The sequence below is a fragment of the Cricetulus griseus genome, chromosome 6 (genome assembly GCF_003668045.3).
Source record: "Cricetulus griseus strain 17A/GY chromosome 6, alternate assembly CriGri-PICRH-1.0, whole genome shotgun sequence".
NCBI lineage: Eukaryota > Metazoa > Chordata > Mammalia > Rodentia > Cricetidae > Cricetulus > Cricetulus griseus.
In genome coordinates, this window is record NC_048599.1 from 27,814,465 (window position 1) to 27,830,645 (window position 16,181).

At 44.2% G+C, this 16,181-nt stretch overlaps 1 protein-coding gene across 1 annotated transcript in view; it reads right to left on the reverse strand.

The window, feature by feature from the left end:
* Csnk2a1 (casein kinase 2 alpha 1) overlaps positions 1-6,894 on the reverse strand; it is a 46,365-nt gene extending 39,471 nt beyond the window's left edge. The window contains 1 exon segment of the mRNA XM_035446845.1: positions 6,760-6,894. The gene's annotated coding sequence lies outside the window, so the exon portion shown is untranslated.
* Between the last annotated feature and the right edge of the window lie 9,287 nt (positions 6,895-16,181).

Below are 16,181 nucleotides of genomic sequence, written 5' to 3' on the forward strand. Positions count from 1 at the left end.
TTTTGTCAACTGTGTTTCAATGAAAGAAATTGGTCTTACTTCTTTCATAATCTAATGTTTAATTAGTCCAAATCTTATGATTCCAACTTGAGGACACTATTAAAGAACAAAGACAAGCAGATCACAGTAAAGCCCACATGTAATACCAGCACTTGGAGGCTGAGGCAGGGAATCACCATGAGTTCTAGGAAAGTCTGGGCTACAGAATGAGATTCTTTCTCAACAAACAAAACATTTTGTAGATATGATTGCTAAATCTAACTTCAAAATGACAGTGACAGAGAGAAAATAAGCTACAACTATGAGTGAACAGATAAGACACTACCAACTTAATAGTGATGCTGCCAAAGTGATTCAGCACTAGAATCAGTATTTTATCAGGTTATGTAGTCCCTTCATATTGCATCTAAGGACAGGAATAGAATATTTAAACATCAAGGGCTTGAGAGATGGCTCAGTTATTAAGAGGACTCCAGTTCAATTCTCAACCCCTACATGGAGGCATACAACCATCTAGAACTCTCTCCAGTTCCAGCAGAACCAATGCCTCTTCTGGTCCCCATGAGCACTAGACACATGTGCAGGCAACACACTCACACACACCTTAAATATCAAGCACAAGGCATAAGTTCTACTCTCTCTATATAATTACTCTATGAATAATCTTTGCTGCTGTTGTTCTCTGGAAAGCCACCACCCCAACATTATGAAATAAAGCTAGGAAAAGCCATTGTAAAGTTTTCTATTGTTGCTGTAACAAATTACCACAAAGCAACACAAATTATACCAGTTTCTGTAAGTCAGAGGCAGAGTGGGCTTAGCTGGGTCTTGTTGAGAGTCCAACTAGACCAAACCCAAAGTGTCAATGAATTGTTTTTCTGGCTGGAAGTTCTGGGAGGAATCTGCTCCCTGCTCTTTCAGGTTGTTGGCCTAATTTCCTATGGCTGAAGGACTGGAGATCTGGCCTCTCTAATGGCTGGGGCTCTCTGCTGCACAAGGCAATTCATAATTTCCCTGTTGCCAGCTCCCAGAATGGCAGGATAGGATCTCTTAACTCCACCCAAAGTCTCACTATGTACTCCTGGCTTGCCTCAAAATCAAAGACTTATGTGTTTCTGCTTCTGGAATGCTGGGATGAAAGGCATAGACTTCTACATTCAGCAGGTTCTTTGATTTTTAAGGACCCATCGGCTAGACTAGAGCTCCAGAATACTCCTTTGAGTCCCTTAAAAGTCCCACATCAGCAATTCTTAACCTGTGGGTTGTGTCCCCTTTTGGGGACTAAACAACCCCTTCAGAGGGGTTACATATCAGATATTCACATTATGATTCATAACAGCAGCAAAATTACAGTTATGAAATAGCAATGAAAATAACTTTATGGTTGGGGTCACCACAACATGAGGAACTATATTCAAGGGTCACAGCATTAGGAAGATTGAGAACCACTGCCCTTCTCCACATATCATTAGTCTAGAAATTAAGGTACCAACATTTTGGTCTACTATAGTTCATTCTCCAGCCTCCAAAGATTTACATTCCCCCACCCACAAAACACATTCATCCTATACTAAGTCCCCAAAGGTCTCAAATCACTATATCACCAACCCAAAGTCCAAAAATCATCTAATACTTTCAGGTTTAAAAGAAAAACCTAAATCTCAGTCAGGAGTGGTGATATACAGCTATAATACCAGCATTTGGGAGGCAGAAACAAGAAGCCTTATAAGCCAACCTGTTCTAATGTGTTTCAGGCTAGCAAGAGATATGTGACAAAATCCCATCTCAAAACAAAACAACAAAAAAAACCCAACAACAAAATGCCATTATTTAATTTAGGTATAAGATGTTCTGGGTTACAAAAAAATTAACTAAAACATTTGGGACCCAAAGAAACTCCAAAATTCACTTCATTTCCTATGCAAAGAAAAGCCTCTGTTGCTTTGTGTTCTAGGCTCTTGGTTCTACTTGAGAGGCAAGGGTGCGAGCTGATGCACACCCTTCTATATGGAAAGCAGCATTAGTTCAACAATCATCCTGAATTTTTCCTATTTCTTTCAGAGAACACTAGCATTGTTCCTGTAGGCATAAAATTATCAAGGATATAACAGGCCTTTCATTAATTTCACAGGGGTCAACTCCCTTACAAGGATATTCAAAATTAAACAAGGTTCGCCATCATTTTACTAAAACATCTAACCAAAAAAAAAAAAAAAAAAAAAATCAAGCAGGGCGGTAGTGGCACACAACCACTAGTCCCAGCACTTTGGAGGCAGAGGTAAACCTCTGTGAGTTCAAGACCAGCCTGGTCTACAAGAGCTAGTTCCCAACAGGCTCCAAAGCTACACAGAGAAGCCCTATCTTGAACACACACACCCCAAAAATCTGAGTTTATTTGCAAATAAACTTGCAATCTCTGCCTTACACAAAAGCCCAAGATACAATTTCTGCTCAGCTCTTGTCAGTTTGCAGTAGCGTGTAACTCACTGGGATCTCAGTCTTCACTAGGGAAGTCATTGACATCCAGATTCCTACTAACAATCTGTTCTAGGTCTTTTCTATCATAACTCTGCAAAATTCTTCCAGCCTCCACCCACTACCACTTCTATGTTTAGGTAACAGTACACCCTACTCCTGGTACCAAAATCTATTTTAGTGTTCTGCTACCATGTTACCATTGATGTAGTGACTTACATCATCACAAACTTGTTATGTTTTCTATGGATTATAAATTGGGTAAGCCTGGCTAGGTTAGGGGCTCAAGTTATCTGCAAAGCCATTTTGCTTGCAGAGAACTCTGGAGAGGATTCTACTTCTATTAGGAATGTTGGCATTTAGTTTCTTGTGGTTGTAGGACTGAGGTCTCCATCTCCTTGTTGTCAGATACTAGAGGCTCACCACATTTCTTCTCATATTCTTTACAGCCTTCTCTAAATGTACCTAATGGAGTCCCTCTCGTGCTTTAAATCTGTCTGATTTTCCCATCCACCATCTAATTCAGCTAGAAAAAGTACTCTGATTTTAAGTGCTCATGTAATCACTCTGTGACTAAGCCAGGATTCAGGTTAATTTTCTATTTTAAGATTTTGGGGGAGGGGGCAAGAGAGATGGCTCACAGGTCCTGAGTTCAATTCTCAGCAACCACATGGTGGCTCACAACCATCTGTAATGAGATCTGGTGCCCTCTTCTGGCCTGCAGGGATACATGTAGACAGTACACTGTATACATAATAAATCTTTAAAAAAATAAAATAAAAAGCCATGCTGTGATGGTGCTCGAATCCCAGTACTCGGAAGGCAGAGGCAGGTGGATCTCTCTGAGTTCAAGGTCAGCCTGGTCTACAAAGCTACACAGAGAAACCGAGAGAGAGAGAGAGAGAGAGAGAGAGAGAGAGAGAGAGAGAGAGAGACTGTGTTTTGGGTAGGTGGCTCCGTGGGTACCGCTCTTCCATAGGACCTAAGTCCATTATTCCTAGCCCCCCCCCCCAACCAGGCAGCTTACAACAGCTTTTAACTCCAACTCCAGGGGACTCAACACCTTTTTCTGGCCTCCATTGGTACCCACATACTCATAGTTTAAAATAAAACCTTTCAGAGTCTTAACATTAACTACACCTGCCAATTCCTTTTCTACTATATAACAGTATATTTACAGATCGTGTAGATCAAAATATGGACACACAAAGGTGGAGTATCATCTGCCCCATGTTAAGGCTTTAAATTCAATTTCTTTTTTCCCCTTCCTTTCTTCCTTTTTTTCTTTCCTCCCAAGACAAGGTTTCTCTGTATATCACTGACTGTCCTAGAACTTACTCTATAAACGCAAGAGATCTGTCTGCCTCAGCCACCCAAGTGCTAGGATTATGGGATTAAAGGCGCCCACCACCACTACCTGGTTTAAATACAATTTCTAAGAAAGTCTTCCTTGTCTTTAAATGACTGTAAGATGTAAAAATGTCATGTTCAGGCCTGAGAAGGCTCCACGCTGGTAAAGTGTTTCCTGTAAAAGCATAAAGACCTAAATTCAATCCTCAGCATCAACATAAAAAGTCAGGTGCAGAAATCCCAGCATAGGTAGAAGGTAGAAACAAGAGAATCCCTGGGGTTTGCTGGATAGCTAGTCCAGCTAAATCATGGAATTCCAGATTTAGTGAAATACTGTCTCTGTAAAATAAAATGCTGGGTGGTGGTGCACACCTTTAATGCTAGTGCTTGGGAGGCAGAGGCAGGCAGATCTCCAAGTTCAAGGCCAGCCTGGTCTACAGAGAGTTCCAGGACAGTCAGAGCTACACAGAGAAACCCTGTCTTGGGAAAAAAATAAATAAATAAATAAATAAATAAATAAAAAAGAAAGCAAAACAGCAAATAAGGTAGAGATAGCCTAGTAGCTAAGAATGAGTATTGCTCTTGTAGAGGATGAAAGTTCAGTTCCCACCACCCATGTTGGACAGCTCACAATTGCCTATAATTCCAGTTCCAAAGTTTCCAATCCTCTTCTGGCCTCCTTAGCCACCAGCACTCATATGCATACACATATTATATGCCCACACAGATATAGACAGATTTTTGTGTTTTTGGAGACAGGGTTTCTCTGTGTAGCCCTAGCCCTGACTGTCCTGGAACTAGATCTGTAAACCAGGCAATCCTTGAACTCGGAAATCTGCTTGCCTCTGCCTCCTCAGTGCTGGGTACCATACCACCCAACAGTCCAGACACAGATTCTTAAAAAAATTTTCTTTTATTAAGTTATAAAGGCAGAAAGCAGCTGAGGAAGACACCTGACATCCACCTCTGGCTTCCATGTTCACCTACAGACCAAAAAAAAAAAAAAAAAAAAAAAAGCATACACACATCAATGTATACACACATGAAATGTATTATCAGTACCAAGAAGCTGAAGCTGGGTGTGGCATCAAAAGTAAGGTAATCTTACTTTTGAAGGCTGAGGCAGGTGGACTCAAGACCATCCTGGGCTACAGAGTGAGCCCTTGCTTCAAAATACAAAAGCAAGCAGACAGCAACAAAGAGTGGAAGACTCAGAAGCACATCATGGAAATGTTACCACCTAATTCATCCAAGTTCCAGCTTCCATATAATTCATAAACTGGTCCAGGATCCCCTCCTCCCCCCAGGACTTGCTTTTCTGTTCTTGTTTTTCATAAAAGCCAAAATAAAGCAGGTATGGTATGCTTAGTTTGTTTCAAAGAAAAGTTGCCAAAGAGTAACCTAACTTTGCAACTATTAATAAAACCAATCTAAGTAAATATCCAACCCTTTCCTTCTTTCTTCAAGTTACATATCCTCCTCCAATAACAAACTAAAGCCAAATATTTCAAAGTCAAGGAAGGACAAACGTGCCCTGGTAGGACTAGAGCAGTGAACTTTTCAAGATGACACATAGGGAAGTTAGTATTTGTCCTGGACTTTCAGCCTCAGGCCTACTAAGCAATTATAACCAACTGATGTATAATAACTACAAACATGATTACTGAAGTGATCTCTAACCATAAACTGTACCTTGACGTGGGAAATTCTGAACAAATCAACTAGCCCCTTTAGTAACAAGTCAGATTTACCGAGCACTTACTGTCTGCTACAAAGTCTAGTAAACGCTTGATACAAACTATCTTAGACACTCAACATAAACTTCTAAGCTAGAAGATACCACCATTTTACAAGTAGGAAAACAAAGCCTACAGAGTTAGGTCATACAGCTAAGACAGTGGCTCTGATATTTGAGAACCTGGGGAAGTTCAGTTCATTGCCACTGGCCTATATGGCCAGTTATTTGACGAAATGAAGTCTTCAACACTTGGAGGGGACCGGGACACATCTTCCCATCCTACTTTGGTTTTCACTTTTTCTCCCCTAGGCCCTTGCCAAAAGAATTTAACAGTTACAAGAGAACCAATTCTTCCCCAAATAACCTGTCACCTTTTCAAAACACTTTCTTCTCCGCAAAAGCAAAAGCAAAGACAAGGCAGCGATTCTCCCAACTCTGACTTTGCTTCCCCAAAACAAACTCCAAAAGTTTCACCCATCACCGGCCTAATCTAGCTCTGTCCCAACACTGCAAAAAACCAAAGAAACAAATTCGAAAGTGCTCTTCTTCTTTCAAAAGGTCATTAACATGTATACTCTTAGCCAACCTTTCTCCTCCTACATACCTCTCCTCCACCCAGGTTCCCAAGCCCAAATCCACCCGCCGCTCGGGCCCCAATTCCTGCCTCCCTCGCCCTTCCTCACCAACAACCCCGCCCCAGGCCCCCTCCACCTTACACCGGGTCTGCAGGTAGTTAAGTTCAGCCGCGCCCAGGGGAACCCTCGCAAGGCCCCTCTCCCGGCTGTCCCGCGCGGATCCACGCCACTCTGCCCAGCAGGCCCCGGTCCCTCCGTGCGCTCCCACGGCACCCGCGCGCGCCCCCCGGCTCCCTTCCCCCTTCCGCCACCCCACCTCCAAGTTGTCCCTTAGTCTCCGCCCAGTCCAGCCTCCCTCCCGCAAGATCCAGGAGTCTGACAGCCAGCTCCCCACCCTCACACCGGCCGATCCCTCCGCCTCGCTCCGTGCCCTCCGGGGCGGCCGCGAGCGTCCGGGATGGACTGCAGGGGCCTCGGCTGCTGTGCGCGGCGAGGGGGGCAGGGGAAAGCGACAGGCCGCCTGGGAGGAGGCTGAGAGCGTGCAAGGCGGCCTCGCCCTGCCGCCTTGGCCCGGGCTCACCCGCGCGCCGCGATGCCCTCGGCCCGCGGCTCCCACGGTACCTGCGGTGGAAGCGGCAGCGGCAGTAGCCGCGCTCTCCTCTCCTCACACAGACAATATGGCGGCGGCGGAGGAGGAGACACACGGCTCGGCCGCCAGCCGCAGGGACCAGAGCGAGGCTACAGCCTCCAATGCCGGAAGCGGAAGCCCCCTCCCAACCAGAGACGGGGCGGAGCCGGAAAGGGCGGAGCCGCCCAGCCCTCGGAGGCTCAGGCTGAGTGCGGCCATGCTGGTCGTCCTGTGTCATCTGGGAGCGTTCGGTGACGGACTGGGGAGGTGAACTGGAATTCTCGTCGTAAAGCTTAATAGTGAGAATTCTAACAGAGAAGCGCAGCTCAGTCAGAACATGTCATAGGTGACTAGACAAAGCACGAGCGTCTCATCAAGCATACGAGCAGTTGGTTTGACCCCGCCGAAGATGGCGTTACGTTAGTTTTCCCGCACTAATCCTAGCGAAAGAATCACTAACCGGCCAGTCCCTACTCACTTCAAAGGAAGCATGCGCAGCCTTCCGTGCTGCAGAGCGAAGCATCCTGGGAACTGAAGTCTTTCCTGCCCGGACCCCTGATCTAGGTTTAGGTTTCCAGCAGCACTTTTTTTTTTCCCCCACCTCAAACTTGGAGTTTAGACTAATGAAAGTTGGGTACCGATAGGGGCGTGACTCTGGATTCTACAGTCCAGAATCTAGGAAAAGATGGTAATAATCCTCTAGAAAACAGGGCCCTTTTCTCCTATGGAATCCTACCCAGAGGTGCCTATTCAGAATAGGGTTTTCTGCCCTTCATCTACCCTCATCCTCACTCTATTTGCACGTGTTTCCTTCTCCAAACAGACACGGGGCTCTTTTCTGCGCTATGTCTTCCTTTTGCTCAAAATTCTCTCTTGTGCCGGGCGGTGGTGGTGCATGCCTTTAATCCCAGCACTCTAGAGGCAGAAGCAGGTGGATCTCTGAGCTCGAGACCAGCCTGGTCTACAAGAACAAGTTCCAGGACAGCCTCCAAAGCCACAGAGAAACCCTGTCTCGAAACGCCCCCCCCCACGCCCCAATATCTCTTGTGCACCGAACACTTGGCGGTATATTTAATTACCCCCCCCCATAAGTCTTGGTCAAACCCCGTTTTAGTCTCTTGCCTTCTCTAAAATTCCTGATGTTTCCACTCACGGAGACTGCAAACACTCCTGGAACTTTTCAGTTTTGCTTCCTTCTCTTTGAACTGTGTTACAATTACCTTGTGGACTGGATAACTTGTATGCATTTATCGAAGTTACTCGGGGTTTTTCTTCTGAGGACCTACACTCTTGAGCTTCCAAACCCAGGGAGCATCACATCGAAGCCTGAGGTCCCTAGCTGGCCTTCTCCACCAGACTGTGAGCCCCCTAATAGACAGAAGCTGGTGTGTATGGGAGTGCTGCTGAATGCCATTGAATGTTAGCCTCACCTCTGGTAGGGCAGAGGTGTGAGGGCTGAAACAAGGGTGAGGAGGCTGGGTTATTTCTGTACCAGCCATTATCCCCAGCTGCCTCAGAATAACTGTCTGTTCCAGGGATAGGCTTTCTACCCTCTCCAGCCCTCCTTTCACAGTTTGTCAGCTGACTGGCACTGCTCCCAAAGAGACACTCCTGCCCCCACCATGAAGTGGGAATGATGATGGCTTGCAGATATGTAGTGATGGCTTTAGAGAGGGGGCAGGTACCTTTTCTGGACCTCTCCCGGGCAGGTCTACGATATTTGATCCCCATTGTTTGAGTATCCACAATTATCTGGGTATCTGCAATCTGTAGCCATGCTCTTCCCTGGGACTCAGTTTTCCCATCTGTGAACTGAAGTGGTTAAACACAATGATCTCAAAGTTACCCAGCTGGGCATGGTGACACATGTCTGTAGTGGCAGCACTTGGAAGGTAAAAGCAGGAAAATCAGGAGTTTGAGGACAGCCTGGGGTTCATGAGACCAGTCACAAACAAACCAGAGGACTGTGTCTGGGGATGTAGCTTAGCTGGTACAGTGTTTCCCAAGCATGCACTAAGCTCTCAGTTCAATTCCCATAATCTGCATTAACTGTACCTGGTGACCGTTGACTGTAATCCCAGCACTTGGAATTAGTGAGTGTGAGACCAGCCTGAGACACATCAGATTCTGTCTCAAATAGATAGGTAGATAGATAGATGGTAGATAGATAGATAGATGCTATAAAGAAAAAAAAAAGTAGATGTGAACTAGATTTAAAGCTTTAGATAGCCCTAAGTGCTATGAAGGAAAATGTTAAGTGGTTCTGAAGTGAAGCACAGAAGCTCTCTCCGGGAAGGGAAAAGTAGATACAGAGGTCCCAAGGCAGGAAAGAGCTTGCTACATTTGAAGGCAGCCATAGTGGCTGAAACACTATGACTAAGGGAGAAAAGAGTTGAGAATAGGGGAGGAGAGTGGACAGGACACTGGGCCATTTCGAGGAAGATGAGCCTTCGTCTGAGTGAAGTGGAGGTCTTCCTGGGCTCAGCACACCTGCCTCTCTAGGTGGCCTGAGTTTTTATGTATCTACTGTAGTGTGTGTGTGTGTGTGCGCGCCTGTGTGTATGTGTGTGTGTGTGTGTGTGTGTGTGCACACGCGTGTGTGCACGAAAGCACCATGTTTATGTTTGTGCAGATGACTACAAAGACCAGAGAGGATAGGAACCAGATCCCCCCAGAACTGACATCACCAGACTTGAGGCCTCTGCAAAAGTAGCAAGTGGTCTGAAATGCTGAGTCATCTCTCCAGCCCACCCACCCCCCTTCTCAAAGATCTTACCATAACTTTAGCCCAGGGGGGAAATAATCCAGATGTGTAAATACAGAACTATAAACCCTTGATGGATTCTTATTTGTGACCCTCTCAATAGGCTAAACTATCAGGATTGTTTTTTTTTTTTTAATTAAATTTAGCAGGTGATAGAGTCACACGCCTTTAATCATAGCACCTGGGAGGCAGTGGCAGGCAGAGCCCTGTGAGTTGGGGGGCCAGTCTGGTCTACAGATCGAGTTCCAAGACCCAAGGCTACACATCGAAACCATGACTCTTGAAAACCCAACAAACTCTCTCTCTCTCTCTCTCTCTCTCTCTCTCTCTCTCTCTCTCTCTCTGTGTGTGTGTGTGTGTGTGTGTGTGTGTGTGTGTGTATGTGTGTGTGTGTGAACAATTTGGGGGAGGGAGTCTGCTTTTCTCTCCACTGTATGGGGTGTGGGGATGGAACTCAGGTTGTCAGTCTTGGCAGCAAGTCCTCCAGACCTCCTACTAGGATTTTTACTAGATGGATCCTGTTTACCTTTGAGGACAAAGATGCCAGAAACCAAAAGATTTTCAAGTGGGTTGGTTGAAATTATTGCATCTGAGAGGACTGCCAGGGTTACTGCCAGACTACCTCCAACTTCATTAGGATCTCATCTATATGCTAAATGGCACACTCTCTAATGTCTTGACAGTTGGCAATTGTCATAGTAACAACTGCAAAGAACCACAAAAAGAGGGGAAAGAGGGCCGGAGACCTAGCATAGTAGGTGCATGCCTTCCAAATACAAGGACCTGAGTTTGATTCAAAGAACCTAGTGGGGAAAAAAATTCAGAGGCACAGAATTGTTATGCCAGCACTGAGCAGGCAAAGGCAGGTGGAATTCTGGAGTTTAAAGACCAGCCAGCCTAGTCTATTTGATCAGTACCAGGCCAAGTAAAATACTGTCTCAAAAACCAAGGTGGTACCTGGCAAACATCAGTTGAGGCTGACCTATGACCTCTATAAACAAGCATAAGCATACATGTGTAGGCATCCACACACAAACACTAAGTCTGGGAACAAGTGCCAAATGTGCTAGTGCAGTCCTCCTATCCTCTCAGCACTTGGGTAGATGAGAAGATGAAGGTCATCCTCAGTTGCACAGGGAATTTCCAGTCCAGCCTGAGCTATGTGAAACCAGACTCTCTCCCCAATAAGAAGGAAAAAAATGAGGGGCTAGAGAGACGAATTAGTGGTTAAGGGTACTTGTTCTTTCAGAGGACCTGAGTTCAATTCCCAGCATCCACATGGTGTCTCTCAACTATCTATTATTCCAGTTCCAGGAGACCCTGTGCCCTCTGTGGTACATAAACATACACGCAAGTAAAGCACTCATACATATGTTTTAAAAGAGAAGTTGAAATTGATTGCTGCATGCTGTATGCAGAATGCTCATTTTCACATTTAACACTCATTTAATAAGACAAGGTAGAAACCAAAACTATGCCATTGTGCTGATGAGGAAACAGGGCCAGGAAGATCACAGGTGGAACTTGCCTTCTAGCCTCTGCCATTAGTTCATTACTGTACTGTGAACCTAATACCAGTTTTCTGCTGTTTAGCAAGCTAACCAAAAGCACAGTGACTTAAAATGACAACTATTCATTTGTTTTTGCCTCTGCAGCTTACATATTTACCTTGGGACAGCTCTTTCCTGTGTTGTATGGTTTCAGGTGGGCTCACTCTGTAAACTAACTGTTCCACTGTAGCCTTCTCTACACATTTAAAAAAAAATGGCTGCTACTGTGGTCTGAATACTCTGTTATCCACCATCTGGCTTCTCCAGTAAATAAACTTTGGCTTCCTTAAGTGTTGACCTTCCAAAGGAAGAGAATAAAAGCAATAAGACTTCTTCAGGTTGAGGCAGGGGAATGCTATAGCATTATCTCTACTTTGTTCTATTGATAAAAGCCAGTCATGTGACACTAGCCATCTCAGATTCAAGAGGACTGGACATAGACATCTACACACACACACACACACACACACACACACACACACACACACATACACACACACACACACTCAGAAGACCTGAGTTCAACTCCCAGCACTGATATGGTAGGTTACAGGGAATCTGATATCCTCTTCTGGCCGGTGTAGGTACCAAACATAGACATGCATGTAGATTAGACAATATACACATAAAATAACAAAACATTTTTTTTAAAAAGCCATTGTGGTGACACATGCCTTTAGCAAGCAGATCTCTGTGAGTTCAAGGCCAGTCTGGTTTAGAGAGAAAGAGTTCCAGGACAGCTGGAGCAGTTACACAGAGAAACCCTGTCTCTAAAAACCAAAACCAAAACAAAACAAAGCAAAGAGTGTCTGCATGTATATATGTGTGCAACATACATGGTTGTTAGCCACCATGTGAGTACTGGGAATTGAACCAGGGTCCTATGGAAGAACAGTAAGTGCTCTTAATATCTGAGCCATCTCTCCAGCTCCTCCTCCTCCTCCTCCTCCTCCTCCTCCTCCTCCTCCTCCTCCTCCTCTTCTTCTTCTTCTTCTTCTTCTTCTTCTTCTTCTTAATTAACTTTGAGACAACTCACTAAGTTTCTCAGGCTGACCTTGAACTTGCTGTGTAGTCCAAGAGTCCTTGACCTTTCTATACTCCTGCCTCAGTCTCCCCAGTGTGGACCAACCTTAGTTAGACTTCATCTCTTGATGAAAGACACTGAGATCATATTGTGGAGTCTGGTGCAGGGAAGGATGGAACTGTGGCCATATTTGAAACATTACATCATATTAAGTAATCATATACATGGAACTGCTTAAAGAAATTATGCCACAGTCAAACATATTTTTTCTTTGAGATGTGTATGTGTGTCTGTATCTGTACGCAGGAAAGTATTTGTAGAGAGCAGAAGACAATACTGATGTTGTTCCTCACATGTCTTTTTTTTTTCTTTTTTTGAGACAGTGTCTCTAAATCTCCTGAAATTCACCTGCTGACTGGCCAGCAAAAAGCATTAAAAACATCACACTTGGTTATTTTTTAAGCTTTATTTATTTTTATTGTGTGTGTATTTATTTTATGTGCCTGTATCTATGTGTACACTGGGTGTGCCTGGTGCCTAAGGAGGCTAGAAGATGGTATCTGATCCCTGGAACTGAAGATACAGACAGTTATGAGCCACCATGCTGGTGCTAGGAATCCAACCTGGGTCCTCTGCAAGAGCAGCAGCAAGTACTCTTAACCACTAAACCATCTCTCCAGTCCCTCATACCTGGCTTTTTTTTTTTTAATACATTGGCTCTGAGGATGGACCTTAGCTTCTCATGCTTTGGAGGCTTGTTCTTCACTGACTGAGCCTGAGGACTCATATTTTTGACAAAATACAAGGTGCTTTTTGTATTTTGACTCATGTAGTCATAACAGGAGTCCTTAGACATTATACATACCAAGGCAAGAGAGTTTAAACAATTTGTCCAGGGTCACATCAGCAAACCACAATATTAACTATATCCTGGCTGACTCTGATATACTGATGGATGATAAAGAGCAAGAAACAAAACAATAGTGTATTGACCACATCAGAAAGTGGTGCTGGAGATACATCTCAGATGTAGAACACTTGCCTGCCAAGCACAAGGCCTGGGTTCAACTCCCAGTGCTAGGGGAAGGAGGAGGAGAAGAGAAGATGAGGATGTTTTGTCTGGGGATGATGGTGTACCATGTGCTATAATCCCAGCACCTGGGAGGATGAGGCAGGAAGATTGTTTACATTCAAGGCAGTCCTGGACTACAAAGTGAGTACTAGGCTAGCCAAAGATACATAGTCTGTCCTCTCTTCTCCTACCACAAAAAAAGGAAAGTAGGTATATGTATGCTGTAGGAGGGTCCACAAGGGTCTGCCACCAGCAATTAATGGAGCCTATCTGAAATGGAAAGATGAGGAAACTCTCACTTTCAACAGCCCTGTATTTATTGTTTGATTTTTTAAAATTTATTTTGAGACAGTGTTTCACTGTATATCCCTGGCTGGCCTCAAACTGGCTATATTGACCAGGCTGGCCTCAAAATCACAGAAATCTATTTGCCTCTGCCTCCCAAGTGCTGGATTAAAGGTGTATATGCTTAGCTTTTGTCTTATTTTTTAAAAATTATCATTATTATATTCATTTACTTTGTGTGTGCATTAGTGCTGCAGGGTGTTATAACACAAGCATACAATTTAGGACAATTTGTAGGAGTTGGTTCTCTCTTTCCATCATTTGGTTCCCAGGGATTGAACTCAGATCATTAGGCACCAACCAAACTGTCTGACTGGCCCTGTTTGAGTCTTTTGTTTATGTTTTCAATCAAACATGGATTTTACTTCTATCACCCCATAAGACATGAAGTGTTCAATATTTAATATTGCTGATGTTTGCTTGTTTATTTTTGTAGTACTGGGGATTGAACCCATGGTTTTGTGCATTCTAGAGACACTCTACCACTGAGCTACATCCATGACCCTACAAAGTACTCAGAAATGTCTTTTACCAGGTGTGATATCACAGACCTTTAAACCCAGAATTTTGGAGGCAGAGGCAGGTGAATCTCTGAGTTTAAGGCCAGCCTGGTCTATAGAGAGAGTTTCAGGACTTCCAGGGCTACACAGAGAAACCCTGTCACAAAACAAAAACAAATTAAAAAAGTATTTTTCAACTTTCCCCTCAGCTCTGTGCTTTCTGTTTGGTTTTTGGCAGTTTTCCTTTTTTTGGCACCACACCCCTAGCCCCTTATCAATTCTGGCCTGAAGCTTCCTCCTTCTGTAGGTCACCCTTGACAGGGCTGGAGGATAGTTTGCTAAGTGCCACACTCTGTTCTTGCTTAAGAGTTTTCAGCATTGGCTGAGCATCTCATCACATGCCTGCCATCCTAGCATTTGGAAGGTGGAGACAGGAGGATTAGCAATTCAAGGGTTGCTGCGAATAGAAAACCCACACCCTTTGCCCGGGTACACAGTTTGCAAACGTGACTTCAATTTGACTGGATTCCAGCACTGTTACCTAATAGGGGTAGAAACTTAGGCAAGTTACTTAACCTCTCTGGGCCTCTGTTCCTATAACTGTTAAAAAGCATAGCAAAACGAAAAGACATATCTTATGGCCAGTTAAATTGCTTAGTGACTATCCATTCTCTCTCAACTGGGGCAGCTGACATTTCCTGTCCACAGGCTGGCCCAAATGACTTGATTACACACAAAATGACCAGGCAAACATTACAGCATAGGGCTTAGGAGTTCTTTCATGTAAAGTATGGTAGAGCACACTTAAGACTCCAAGCCCTCAGAAGGCTAACGCAGGATGATCACCAGTTCCAGGACAACCTGGACTACATAGCCAGGCCATTTAAAAAACAAACAAACAAACAAACAAACAAACAACAAAAAACAATGGGGGCGGTATTTGCTCTGCTTTAAAACCATTTCAGTAACCCAGCTGTTCAGTGAGCGATGGTGGCACATACCATTAACCCTAAATCTAGCCTTTAATGGCTGAGCCATCTCTCTAGCCCAGCAGATGGATCTCTGAGTTCGAGGCCAGCCTGGTTAACAGAATGAGTTCCAGGACAGCCAGGACTGTTACACAGAGAAACCCAGTCTCAGAAAATAAAACAGACAGACAGACAAAAAAAAGAGAATTGTTTGTACTTTAATGTTTGATTTGATTAAATTTGGTCATTTGACCTCAAACTTTCTATAGCTGAGGCTGGCCTTGAATTTCTGATCCTCCTGCCTCTGTCTCCTGAGTTACAAGCATGTACTACTCCTGGCTTAGTAATTGATTTTGAGACTGTGCCTCATGTAGCCTAAGCTGACTTCAGATTGGTTTATGTTGCCAGGTGGTGGTGGCACATGCCTTTAATCCCAGTACTTGGGAGGCAGAGGCAGGTGGATCTCTGTGAGTTCGAGGCCAGCCTGGTCTACAAGAGCTAGTTCCAGGACAGCCTCCAAAGCCACAGAGAAACCCTGTCTCAAAAAACAAAAACAAAAAACAAAAACCCAACAACAACAAAAAAACAAAACAAAACAAATTGGTTTATGCTGAAGACAATGACCATGAACTTACGATTCTGTTGCTTCTAACTTCTGATGTTACAGGTCTACACCAATACATGCCTTTCTCTCTCTCTCTCTCTCTCTCTCTCTCTCTCTCTCTCTCTCTCTCTCCCTCCCTCCCTCCCTCCCTCCCTCCCTCCCTCCCTCCTTCCTTCCTTCCTTCCTTCCTTCCTTCCTTCCTTCCTTCCTTCCTTCTTTCCTTCCCAACAACAACTAAATCCAGGCCTTTATCCATGCTAAGAAGCATTTTACTAACTGAGCTATGTCCAGCCCAGTAATTTCTAAAAATTTTCTTTTGTGTTCTATTGTGTGTATCAAGTTCATGTGAAGATGAACCAAGGACATCAGTATCTTTCACTATCAATTCCCATTTTATTCCTTTTTGTACTAGTTGGTTTTTGTTGTTGTTTTTAAAGATTTATTTATTTATTTATTTATTTATTTGGTTATGTGTTCAGTATTCTGCTTACATGTATCCCTGCAGGCCAGAAGAGGGCACCAGATCTCATTAGAGATGGTTGTGAGCCACCAAGTGGTTGCCAGGAATTGAACACAGGTCTTCTGGAA